This window comes from Tenrec ecaudatus, chromosome 2, assembly GCF_050624435.1.
Source record: "Tenrec ecaudatus isolate mTenEca1 chromosome 2, mTenEca1.hap1, whole genome shotgun sequence".
NCBI lineage: Eukaryota > Metazoa > Chordata > Mammalia > Afrosoricida > Tenrecidae > Tenrec > Tenrec ecaudatus.
In genome coordinates, this window is record NC_134531.1 from 100,479,567 (window position 1) to 100,492,082 (window position 12,516).

The following is a 12,516-nucleotide window of genomic DNA, read 5'->3' on the forward strand; positions in this document are numbered from 1 at the left end:
TTCATAAACACGTATATGTATATACGGGAGAGGTTTAGATACAAGAGGAATTGAACGTTGAGAAAACATCCCAACCCAGTCCAGTATAAGGCCATAAGTCTGATATTAGTGCATATGTCTGATACCAGTCTATGAAGTCCTCTTCAGACTCAAAAAACACATGCAATGAAGCCAAATGCAGGACAATCACAAGCCAGTGGGTAGAACGTTTTGGGGTCCAGTGGCATTGTAAGCATCTCAGTGATGGCAGGGGTCTCTCTGTTGCTTCTCCGGCTTCTGAGGTCTGGTTGCATCCGTGTTGCTTGTCTTCTGCAGTGTCTCCCTGGGAGTAGTAGTAGAGAGATAGAGAGGTCTTCTGCCTCCAAGGAGGAAGTCCCAGATTTCCCAGAATTCTCAGGAGAAGATCATGCCCACACAGAAGTCTCATTAGCTATCTCCAGTCTAACAGCCTAGACCCCACCCTTACCCTTTAAATCCTCAAATGGACACCAGATTAGGTGACAACCACAGCTAGAATTTTTCATGGCTTCCTCTCACTGCTATTACTGTTTTTAATTATCTTCAACAGAATTTTGCTGCATGCAATATTAAAAATATTATAAAATAATTTCCACATTCTGTTCCATCATCTTTTTTGAAATGTGAAAAATATATGGATTTCTTCCCATCAGTTGGCCAAGTAGCTCTCTTCTAAATTTCTTGGCATAGACAAGTGAGTGTTTCAACTGCCTCATCAGTTTGTGGAAACACTTCAATTGATCCTCCATGCATCCTTGGAGCCTTGTATTTTGCTAATATATTCAGTGTAGCTTAAAATTCTACCGTAAGTACCAGCAGTTCTTGAATGTACGTTATATCCTTAAATGTTTGACCTTTCTAATTCTCTTGGTACAGTGATTTTTTGTACACCTTTTATATTTTGATGCTTTCTGCCCTGTTCAATATTTTGTCCATTAAACACTTCAATATTATAATTCAAGGCTTGAATTTGTTCTTCAGTTCTTACAACTTGAGTTATGCTGGGTGTGATTTTCATGTTTGATTTTCAAATTCCAGGTCTTTGCAACTTTCATTATAAGACTCTACCTGGTCTTTTTTAACTACCCTTTGAAACTTCCTGACGAGTTCTTTTACATCAGCATTTCTTCCATTTGCATTAATTACTCTTTGGTCGAAAACTAGTTTCATAGTCTCTTCTGATACCCACATGGGTTCTTTCATTCATTATTCCTTATCTTTTAGATGACCTTTTGCCCTTTCATGGAGGATATTCTTGATGTCATCCGTAGTATATCAGGTCCTCTGTCATTAGTGGTCAATGTGGCAAACTGTTCTTGAGATGGTGTCCAAATTTAGGTGGGATAAACTCAAGGCTGTGTCTTGGGTTTTTGGACTTGTTTTCATTTTCTTTAGCCTCATTCTGAATTTACCTGTGAACAATTGAGGGTCTGTTCTACAATAAGCCCCATATCTTTGTTTGACTGTTAGTATTTAACTTACCCTTCGTTTTTTCCTACAAATGTGATCAAATTGATTTCTCTATATTCCACCTGGTAAAATCTACATGTATAGTCGCAGTCTTTGTTGTTGAAATTGGGATTTGAAATACAGAATTGGTTGGTCTTTCACAATTCTATTCTGCAATCTGAAGCTACATTACTACCACCAAGGCCATATTTTTTAGCTACTCTGCCTTCTTTGTTTCCAACTTCTGCATTCCAGCCACCAATAAGTAACAAGTATCTCGATTACATGTTTGATCAGTTTCTGATGGAAGAACTTGGTAGAATCCTTCGATTTCATTTTAGCTAGTTTCAGTAGTTTATATGTAAATTTGATAATACTTATACCAACTGTATTTCTTTGCAGGTATGTAGAAATCATTCTATTGTTGACAGTATTGTAATTCAAGGGAGGACATGAAATATCCTTTCACACGATGAATGGATACAAAACTGTTTCAATAGTGAAATATTCTGTTTGTATAATATCAAACAATGCAGGACGTATCAAAAGAAGAGAGAAGTAATACACAGTGCTACTGTACTTTAAAAAGCTGGTCAACACTTAACCATCCCAAGATGTAGCATATAATCAAGGAGTCTAAGATCCACTGGAGGCTCTGATAGAAAACAAGCCTCCAGGAATTGAAATAATACCAATTGAAATGTTTCAACAGCTGATGAAGAAATGGAAGTACTCGTTTGCAACTTTGAAATTTGTAAGACAACTACCCGATCAACATTTGAAAAAGATCCATATTTGCATTTATTCTTTAAAAATGTGACCAAAAAGAATGCAAAAATTACTGAATAATATCACATGCAAGTGAATTTGCTGAAGATAAGACAAGAAGAGTTGAAATAGTACAACTGTAGTAGTAGAACTGTCATAAATTCCAAATCAGATGTAGAAGAAGACCCAGCACACCGTATATCACTGCAAAATGTCAGGTAGATCTCTGCTGGAAGTAGAGAATACCCGAAAGATGTTTGCTTGTGTTTTATTGACTATGCAAAGGCATTCAACTATGTGGATCATAATAAACTATAGATAACATTGAGAAGAATGGGAATTTCAGAATACTTTATTGTGATCAGACAGATTCTGTACATGGAACAATAGACCATTATTGGATCGGTACAGAGGACACTATATGGTTTAAAATTAGAGAAAGTATTCATAATGGTGTATCTTTCCACCATATGTATTCTATCTGTATGGTGGTCAGATAAAATAAGAAGCTAGACTATACACACAAAAGAATGAGGTATCGGGATGGGAAGAAGGCTTATTAATTATCTTTGATATGTAAATGAAAAAAAGCTTGTAAAAGTGAGGAGGACTTGACATGTTTAATGGTGAACCTCGCGAACTGCCATCTTCTGTATGGACTGCAACTCAAGGTAAAGAAAACCAAATTTCTCTCAAGTGTTCGAATATGAAACATGTAATTTTGCTTGGATTCCCAGTCAATTCTATGAAAGTAGCAGTGCACAGACCTCTTTAAAGTGTTGAAGCACAAAGACGTCATATGGAGGACTGCGGGGTGCCTGATCCAGGCCATGGTATTTCCAATGGCTTCACCTAAAGGTTGAATAGAGATTTAATAGAGATGATCCAAAAAAAAGAATTAATGAATTTGAATTTGGGGGCTGAGGAAGAACACTGATAGTGCTGTGGACTGCCCAAATAACAAATAAATGTGCTTTGGAACAACTATAACCAGAATGCTTCCTAGAAGTAAGGGTGAGCTAAGTGATGGACTTAGCTCCCATACGCTGGCCTCATCAAGAGAGACCAGTCCCTACAGAAGTGCATCATAATTGGTAAAGTAGAAGGGCAGAGAAATGGAGGAAGAACTTCAAAGACATGAACTGACACAGTCATTGCAACATGGGCTCAATAAACCATCGTGAGGATAGTGCAGGACCGGTCGGTGTTTTCAGTGTTTTCATCGCTTTCACAATGAAGCACGGCCATGCACTGTTCTTGTTTGTTTGTTTGTTTCGACCAGCCACTGTTTTGTTCTGTTGTGCATCGGGTCACTATGCATCTGAATTGGCTCAATGGCACCTAACAATTTCAACAACAATGCGACTAGCAAGGAAGATGGGGCTATATACTCCAGTAATGATTTATAACCTTGAAAACTCTCGGGAGAAATTAGTCTTTCTTATAGAGACACTATGAGTCATTATTGACTGCTTCAGTTGCTTTATATTTAGGTTGGAAAGACTGAAATGATGCCTGGTGGCACATTGGATTAGCTTTAGACAGTGGTTTAAACCCGCTAGCCAACACTTTAGGGAATGGGAACACTACCTGCTATCATAAGTAGTTACAGTCTCAGAACCCCTATATAGGATAAATACAAGTCAGATTCTGCCCCAGGACAGTGGGCTTGGGGTTTGGGCGAAGACTAACACAGATATAGTATTCTCTTAGCATTATACTTGTGTTAGTCTTCTCACGAACTCATCTACTGATCTCAGATACCGTAGCCTTGTTTAAACACTTTTTGTTTGGAATGAAACTGCAAATATATGAACTGGGTTCCTACTAGCAAACTTTTAAATCACTTTCCTATATCTACAAAAGATATTTCTGGATCATATTTCTTAACTCTAGCTTTTTAAGGAAGCTCTACATTTTTACATAGTGTTCGTGCCATTATTCAGTCTCCCCAGCAGTGTCTCTAAGAGTTCCAATCAACCTATAACCTTGCTATCATTTGTTGTTCTCTGTCATTTTGACCAGGAGGTTATTGCAGGGGTGATACTGAAGCCTATTGTTGTTATTAGGTGCCATAGAGGTGATTCCGACCATAGCAACCTTATGCCCCACAGAACAAAGGATTGCTCCATCGTGCTTCGTTCCCATGCCCGAGCCCATTGCTGCAGCCATTGTGTCAGTTCGTTTCTTGGAGGGCCTTCCTCTTTGTCACTACACCTGCCCTTTACCAAGCCTGATGTCCTTCTCCGGGGAATGGTCCCTCCTGACAACATATCCAAAATATGCAAGACGAGGTCTGGTCTTTCTTGCCTTTAAATCAACTTGATGGTAATAGGTTTGATTTAAGGTTTTGTGACTAATGATTGCAAGGATGTTTTTAAAGTGCTTCCTAGTGATTTGAATGTTTTCTTTGATATTGGCTTATGTCTTTTGCTTTTTAAAAAAAATTATTAATCATTTTATTGGGAGCTCTTACAGATAATAATCCACAATTCAGTTAGAACAAGCATAATTTTACAGTTGTTACCACTATCAGTTTTAAAACATTTTCTTTCTTCTTGAACTCTTTGATATCAGCTCCCCTTTATCCCCTCCCTCCCCTTCCCTGTCCCCCATGAAGCCTTATTATTATATTATATATTATTGTATTAATTTTATTATATCATTATATGTATTATTTATCATAATAATTATGTTTTTATTATATTATGATTTGCCCTAATTGTATAATTTACTATTATTATTACTATCTTACCTTCTATAATGTATCCCTTCACCTGCACTTCTGTTGTTTGTTCCCCTCACATGAGATTATACAGTCCTCATTGCATTCAGTTCCCTCTTTCCCCACTTCCTCACCCACCTTTCTTCCCTTAACCTCAGGGAATCATTGCTTCTGTTACTGTTTCTGAAGAGTTCTCTATCTTGGCTTTCAAACATTAAATGATCTTAATTATACAAATGGACCTACACAGGTCTGACAAGAATAATGAGGCAAAAGTTAAGTCTATAAAGGAAATATTACAGATTTAGGTATGTATTTCATCAGTATCTACCATACCCTAGAAATATCATCCCTTCCATTTGTCCCTTCTGTCAGGTACTGTCAAATTTATCTTACATATGTGTTTTGTGTCTCCACTTTGCCCACACGCTCCTGCTTGTCAATTTTATTGCTTGTTTTTGAATTTATGATATCTCTTTCCATCAATACTTCATGCTCACACAGGATGATGTGCTTCTTCCCTGCAGGCTTTGTTGCTTCCTTACTAGATGGATGCTTGTTTAATTTCAGCCTTTAATTCCCAGATGCTATTATCTTTCAATAGCCAGGAACCCTATTTGCTTATGTACCCATTTTGTCTTGAGTGATTGTTTCAGGAATGTGAGTATCATACATACGGTGCCACATTATTAGAACAAACTGTTCTTGTACGGAGGTGAGATTTAAGTTGAGGCCTAAATTCCAGTTGTTTCCTTGTTATATTTACATATATAGACACATAATAGACCTATTATTATATATTTAGATACACACATATATATAATTACATTGTTCTTTCTTTTTTTCTTTTTTGTTTCCTACTGTATATCATCCTGTTTACCCATCTTTCACCTCTCAGTAATTCCTCTTGGACACACTTGATGATAATAGTTGTTTAAATTGTAATAAATCCAAGCAATCTAATTTACCCTTTGCTATTTGTGTATTATTAGCCATGCTTGGCACTCAATTTATGCTGTGTATTGGGACCCTTAACACTAGTTCTATTTTTATTTCATAATATTTATAGTTTTATGTTTCACATTTAAGTCTGATCCATTTTGAGTTACTTTTTGTGTATATTGTGAGCTATGGATCTTATTTCAATTTTCTGCACATGGATATTCTGCACCATGCGTTAAAGAATTTTTCTCTTCTTCATTAATAAACTTGATCCTTTGTTAAAGATATTTAGTTAAATAGATTTGCATCTGGGTTCTCATTTGTGTGCCATTGATCTATTTAACTGTCATTGTAAAGTAAACATTTGCTTTGACTACCATGGCTGTACAATAGGTTCCAAGATTAGGGAATGTGAAGATCTAAACCTTTTTCCTCTCCTTCAATAATGCTTGATTCTCAGGACCCTCTTTTCTCTCCATATTAGGCTGATTAGCTTTACCACCTACTTAAGAAATGTTGTTCATGAATGCATTGAGACTATATCTATACAAGTATAAATGTAGACTGTTTTGTGAAATATTGATATTTTCATGATATCAAGTCTTTCCATCGATAAGCATGGTGTATTTATCCATATTCATAGGTCTCTTTCAATTTTTTCTTTTAATACTGTTTTGCAGGTTTATTTGAATAAGTCTTTTAGATCATTAGTTAGATGTATTTCTTAATATTTTTATCTTTTTGAGAATTACTGTGAATGTTTTGTTTTCCTGATTTCCTTTTCAGAGTTCATTTTGATCTTTGATGCTTTGATGAGTCAAACTAATTTTGCGTCTTGATTTTTATACCCTGCCACTTTGCTCAAAACTTTTGATAGTTCCTGTGACTTCTCAGGGATTTTCTATGTGCATAATCATGTAATCTACAAAGAGAGATATTTTATTTATTTTCTGATTAATTTGTATGCCCTTGTGGTAGTTACACAATATTATGCCAACTTGATAAAAGAATGAAGAGGTGAAATCTAACTGGACAATCAGGTCATAGTCTCATTGATTCCTCCTTGTGGGTGTGGCCTTCTCGTGAGGATTCTGGGAACAACTTCTTCCTTTGTGGAGGCAGGACACACCCTCTCTGCTTCACATTCCTCTTGACAAGCCACATGGAGCTAGGCTGATGGCAGCCAGAGCTCTGGACCTGGAGGAGCCACATGGAGAGCCAAACTAGTGTTGAGATGATTCCACAAGACTTTCCACCCACTGGCCTGTGATCTTCCTGCTTTCGGTATCATTGCATGTGCTGTGTGAGTCTGTAGAAGAATTTATGGCCTAGTATGGGACATATGGGCTAATATCAGACTCATGGGCTAATATAAAACTTATAGAATTGATCTGAACTGGGTCTGGATATTTCTTAATATATTATTACTCTTGGATATAAAACTCTTTTTACACACATATGAGAGTCTCTGAATTTGTTTGTCTAGTCAACCCAAACTAACACATTTTATCTCCCTTCATTGTTTTATTGCTCTAGCTAGGACTTCCTTATTGAATTAGAATTAGAATATTGAATTAGAGTCGCTATAAAGAACGTCCTTGGGTCATTCTAATTCTCAAGGGAAAACACTAAGAAAAATGTAAACTTTTGGGTTTCTGCATATGCCCTTAATTATGTTGATGAATTTATTTTTCTATATTGTATAGAGATCTTATCAGAAAATGTCATTGGACATTATCAAATGCTTTCTGCATCCATCACTTGAGATGATTATGTTCTTTGTCCTTTGTTTTATGTGGTAGAACACATCGATTGATTTTTATAACTCGAACCATTCTTGTATACCTGGTATAAATCCCACTTGGTGGTGATTATTATTTTTAAATAAGCTTATATTGGTTAGATTTTTACATCTATGTACATAAGGGTTATGGACTCTACATTTCTTTTATTGTTTTGTCATTTCCCAGCTTTGATATAAAGGTTATGCTGGTGTCAAGGAGTGAAGTAAGGAATATTTCTTCATTTGCAATGTTCCGGAACCGTCTGAGACAAATTCATGTAAAACCATTCTCTCTGAAGGTACAGTGTAATTCCCACTGCAGCCATCCATAGCAGGCATTTATTAATGGTGGTGATAGAAGTCATTTTTTTAACCCATTCAACTTCTACTTTTGTTATAGTTCTGTTTGAATTTCTATCTTAGTTTGTATTAGTAGTGTATTTATGGAAATCTTACCATTTATCTTATGTTCTCAAATTTGTTGGAGTACAGTTGCTCATAAGATTCTGTTTTACTTTATTTTATTTCTGTTATAATGTAACCCACCTTACTCTTTTTCAGTTATTTTCTTTTTCTCATTCTTTTTCAATTTGACCAATGGTTTTTCGCTTTGATAATCTCATAAAAATAAATTTCTAGTCTTGTTCATTTTTATGTTTTCAGTTTCAATTATTTCTGCTCTAACCTCTATTATTTCCTTTCTTGAGTTTATTATGGGCAATATTGCTACTCCTTTACTATTGTTTTCAGGATGAAGCCATTAATTTCAGCCCCTTCTTGTTTTTTATGTGCGCATATATTACTACTTTTATTTTGTCCCAAAGGTTTGGCCACCCTGCATTTTCATTCCCATTTGATTCTACAAATTTTTAGAAATTTAATTTTCTATGTATTCTATTACTCTACCATTTTTAAGCAAGGTTTGTTCGGTTTCCATATGTTTAACATTTTTTCCACTTGTGCTTTCTGTTTTTTAATTACTATTACAGCATTGCTATTCAAAAAGCTGCTTTGTATTATTTTGATAGTTTTAAAAATGTACTGAAGCTTGCTTTGTGGATCAAATATTGTTTATTCTTGGAAACGGTCTATTTGCATTGGAGAAGAATATGTATTATATTTAAATCATATTGTAAACAGGTGTTATATGAGGGGGTATTTCCCCCAAAATGGAATTTTTTTTCAAACTATGTACCTAAATTTTTTTAACAAAACAACCTTATCACCTTCAAGGTACTCTTCATTACATTTAATACATTTGTTGGATCTGCAATTACATTCTTGGAGACATTTTTTCAAACTCATCTCTTTGGATTGCTGACAGCACCTCCCTCGTTGTTGTTTTTTTTCCTTTACCTCTTTTATGGCATCAAACCGCTACCCTTTTGTGTCCTTTATTCATGGAAACAAAAAAACATCACAGGGAGCAAGGTCAGGTGAGTAAGGTGCATGGGGCAAGAGAGACATGCTGGGTTTTTTGCCCAAAACGGGTGCACTGAGATGGCTGCATCAGCAGATGCATTGTCGTGGTGGCAGAACTTGTTTCTCATGTGCCACAAATCATGTATTTTTTTTTTGTCTCACACTGTTATGCAATCTTTTCAGAACCTCTAAATAGAAAGCTTAATTAACTGTCTGACCGGTAGAATGAACTCCAAATGCATGATTACTCTCATATCACAAAAACAAATAAGATCTTTGATTTCACCTGTAGACCTCTTTTTGGGCGAGGTGATAATGGCACATTCCACTGGATTGATTGATGTTTGCTTTCAGGGTCATAAGAATAACACCATGCATCCTCCCCAGTAATGGCCTTGGGAAAAAAAGTCTGAGTCGCTCCTGAGCTGTTCTTTCAAAGGACGGCGTTTCCATTTGAAGTTCATTTTCCTGGCTATTCAGAAACAGAGGCACAAACTTTGTAGCAACCCATTCTCATTCCCACGTCTTGTGTTAAAATTTGAGGACCGCAGGTGTGCATAAGCAAGTGTGGTGAAGAAGGCTGATGGTGCCTGGCTACTGAGAGATATAGCGTCTGGGGACTTAGAGGCTTGAAAGCAAACAAGCGGCCATCTAGCCCGGAAGCAACAAAGCCCACACGGAAGCAGCACACCAACATGGGTGATCGTGAAGGGCAGAGGAGACCAGGTCTCAAACAACAAAGGCGGGGTGGTGGTGGGAATCACATCACCGTGAATGAGGGGGAGTATGTGATGGGGAGCCAATGCCCATCTGTAGACAGCCGGACATCCCTTGCAGAGGAGTAGTGGGGAGGAGATGAGTCACTCAGGGTTCAGTGTAGCAACAATGAAACTCAAAACCTTCCACTAGTTCCTGAATGCTTCCTCCTCTCCCAATTATCATGACCCCAATTCTACCTTGCGGACCTGGTTATACCAGAGTATGTACAGCGGCGCAGTAGGGATCTGGAAACACAGGGACTCTAGGATGGATGAACTCCTCAACATCAGCGGTGGGAGTGGTGACACCAGGAGGGAAGCGGGTGTAGAAAGGGAGAACTGATCTTGGAGATCTATGTGTAACCTCTCGCTGGGAGATGGGCAATGGGAAGGTGGGTGAGGGGAGAAGCCGGGCAGTGTAAGATAAGATAAAATAATTATTTATAAACTAAGGGAGCAGGGGGAAGGGGGGGGGCGCAGAGGGCGGGGAAGGGGGAAAAAAGGAAACCGAGCTGATTCCAGGAACCCATGTGGAAGGCGAATTTTGAGAATGACGAGTGCAATGAATGTATAAGGGTGCTTTGCTCAATTGATGTATGTATGGATTGTGATAAGAGTTGTATGAGCCCCAATAAAAAGATTTGTTAATTAAAAAAATTGAGGACCCGTGCTCCAAAATATTCCAGATAACTTCCCCATCTCCTCAATGGTCTGTCATTGTTCTTCGAGCACAGTGCATGCATTCTGTCAACATTTTCATCCTTTCAGGGAGTTGACAAATGTCCAGAATGAGGTTTGTCATCAATCGACATTTCATCTTTTTTAAAATGAGAAAAACACTCATACACTTGAGTCTGTCCCATAGCATTGTCCTTGTAGGCTGTGTTCAATGTCACAACAGTTTCTGTGGCATTTTTCCCAAGCAGGAAACAAAATTTCACAGCTGCATACTGTTCTCTTAAATTGGCCATCATGAAAAATGAAGTTCGAGTGAAAGAGCTTTTTTGAAAAACTTCAGTGTGACCAGAGAAAACTTCCCAATTGAAGCCATTAGGTACCCTAACTCAGAGAGTTGCTTGATGCTTGGCCTAGGATCGAAATGAAATCTCTGCCAATTGGAGCTTTTTTCTTTCTCCCGGTTCTTGGGAGTACCCCCTTGTATATGAGGACCAGTTGTTTGTCTTATTAGATGTTTTGTATCTTTGTTGAGTTTCTTTGTAGTTGTATGTTAAATTATCATACCATTGTTGTAGAAGTCTGTCTTTCTGATGTTGTTAAAGTTATTTTAATGTAATTTTGAGCTCTGATGTTGGATGCATAGTGTTTATTGTGGTTATAGCTTCTTGGTAAATTTATCCTTTAATCATTATATAGTGCCCTTTTTTGGTCTCTTGTGATGGATATTTACTTTAAATTTATTCCAACAATTAATACTGCCACTCCTACTTGGTCTGCTGACTTAAAATATCCATATTTGTACTCATCCTAAAGAAAGGCAGCTCAACATAATACTCAAGTTATATAGCAATATCATTAAGATTACACACAAGTAAAATTTTACTGGAGATCATCCAACAAGAGTGGTAGCAGCACCTTGACAGGGAGTGCCTGGATTTTAGTCAGATCCATAAGAGGATGTGGAACAAAGGATGTCATTGCTGACACCAAATATCTTGGCTCAAGACAGGGAATATGAAAAGGATCTTTACTTAGGTAATAGCAAACTACGAATAAACGGAAATTCCAGAACGTTTAATTGTGCGCATGCAGAAGTTGTGGGTGGAACAAGTACAGGTTAGTTTGTCTAACAAAAGTAGAAAATACTGCATGATTTAGAATCGGGAAAGATGTGCTTCAGGATTGTATCCTCTCACATACTCATCCAATCTGTATGCTGAACAACAAAAACAAAAATCAAAGAGATCTGCGGTCTCAGCCACGTCCAGGGTTGGCAATACCCTCGACACACCAGACTCCCAGGAAAAGCATACCCCGGCGGAAGCTAAGGCACGCCTGCTTGAGAGCCGGCAGTGCCATGTGCAATGTTCCTTGCATAGCGACAAGGTACTGTTGCTACGGTGATAGTGGCCATGCTGTGTCATTATCTATCCACCAACAGTCAGAGCAGCTCCTAGTCAAGATATTTCTGAGCAGACAGAGCGGCTTCTGCTGGGCACTAAGAACTGCTACACGTTAAAAAAAAAAAAAAACATGGAAGAAGCACACCAGTCTGTGTGACCATGAGCTGTCAAAGGGTTCAGGTATCAAGCATCAAAAAACAAAAAATCATATCATTGTAAATGAGGGTGAGTGCACAGTGCAGACTCAAAGCCACTGGACACCCCCTTACTTAAGAGTTGTGGGGAGGAGATGAGCCAGTCAGGGTGCAGGGTAGGAACGATGAAACATACAAGTTCCCTCTAGTTCTTAAATGCTTCCTCACCCCTACTATCATTATCCCAGCTCTACCTTACAAATCTGGCTAGATCAAAGGATGTACACTGGGAATCCAAAACAGATGATGCCTTCAGGACCAGTGGTGAGAGTGGTGATGCCTGGAGGGTGGAGAGAATGTGGGGTAGAAAAGGGGAACCAATTACAAGAATCTAGGTATAGCCTCCACCCTGGGGGATGGACAGCAGAGAAGAGGG

At 37.8% G+C, this 12,516-nt stretch overlaps 1 non-coding gene across 1 annotated transcript; it reads left to right on the forward strand.

Annotated features, from left to right (window-relative positions):
- Positions 1–11,786: 11,786 nt before the first annotated feature.
- On the forward strand, positions 11,787–12,059 carry LOC142442097 (small Cajal body-specific RNA 13). Its single transcript, XR_012783346.1, has one exon.
- The last annotated feature ends 457 nt before the right edge of the window (positions 12,060–12,516 follow it).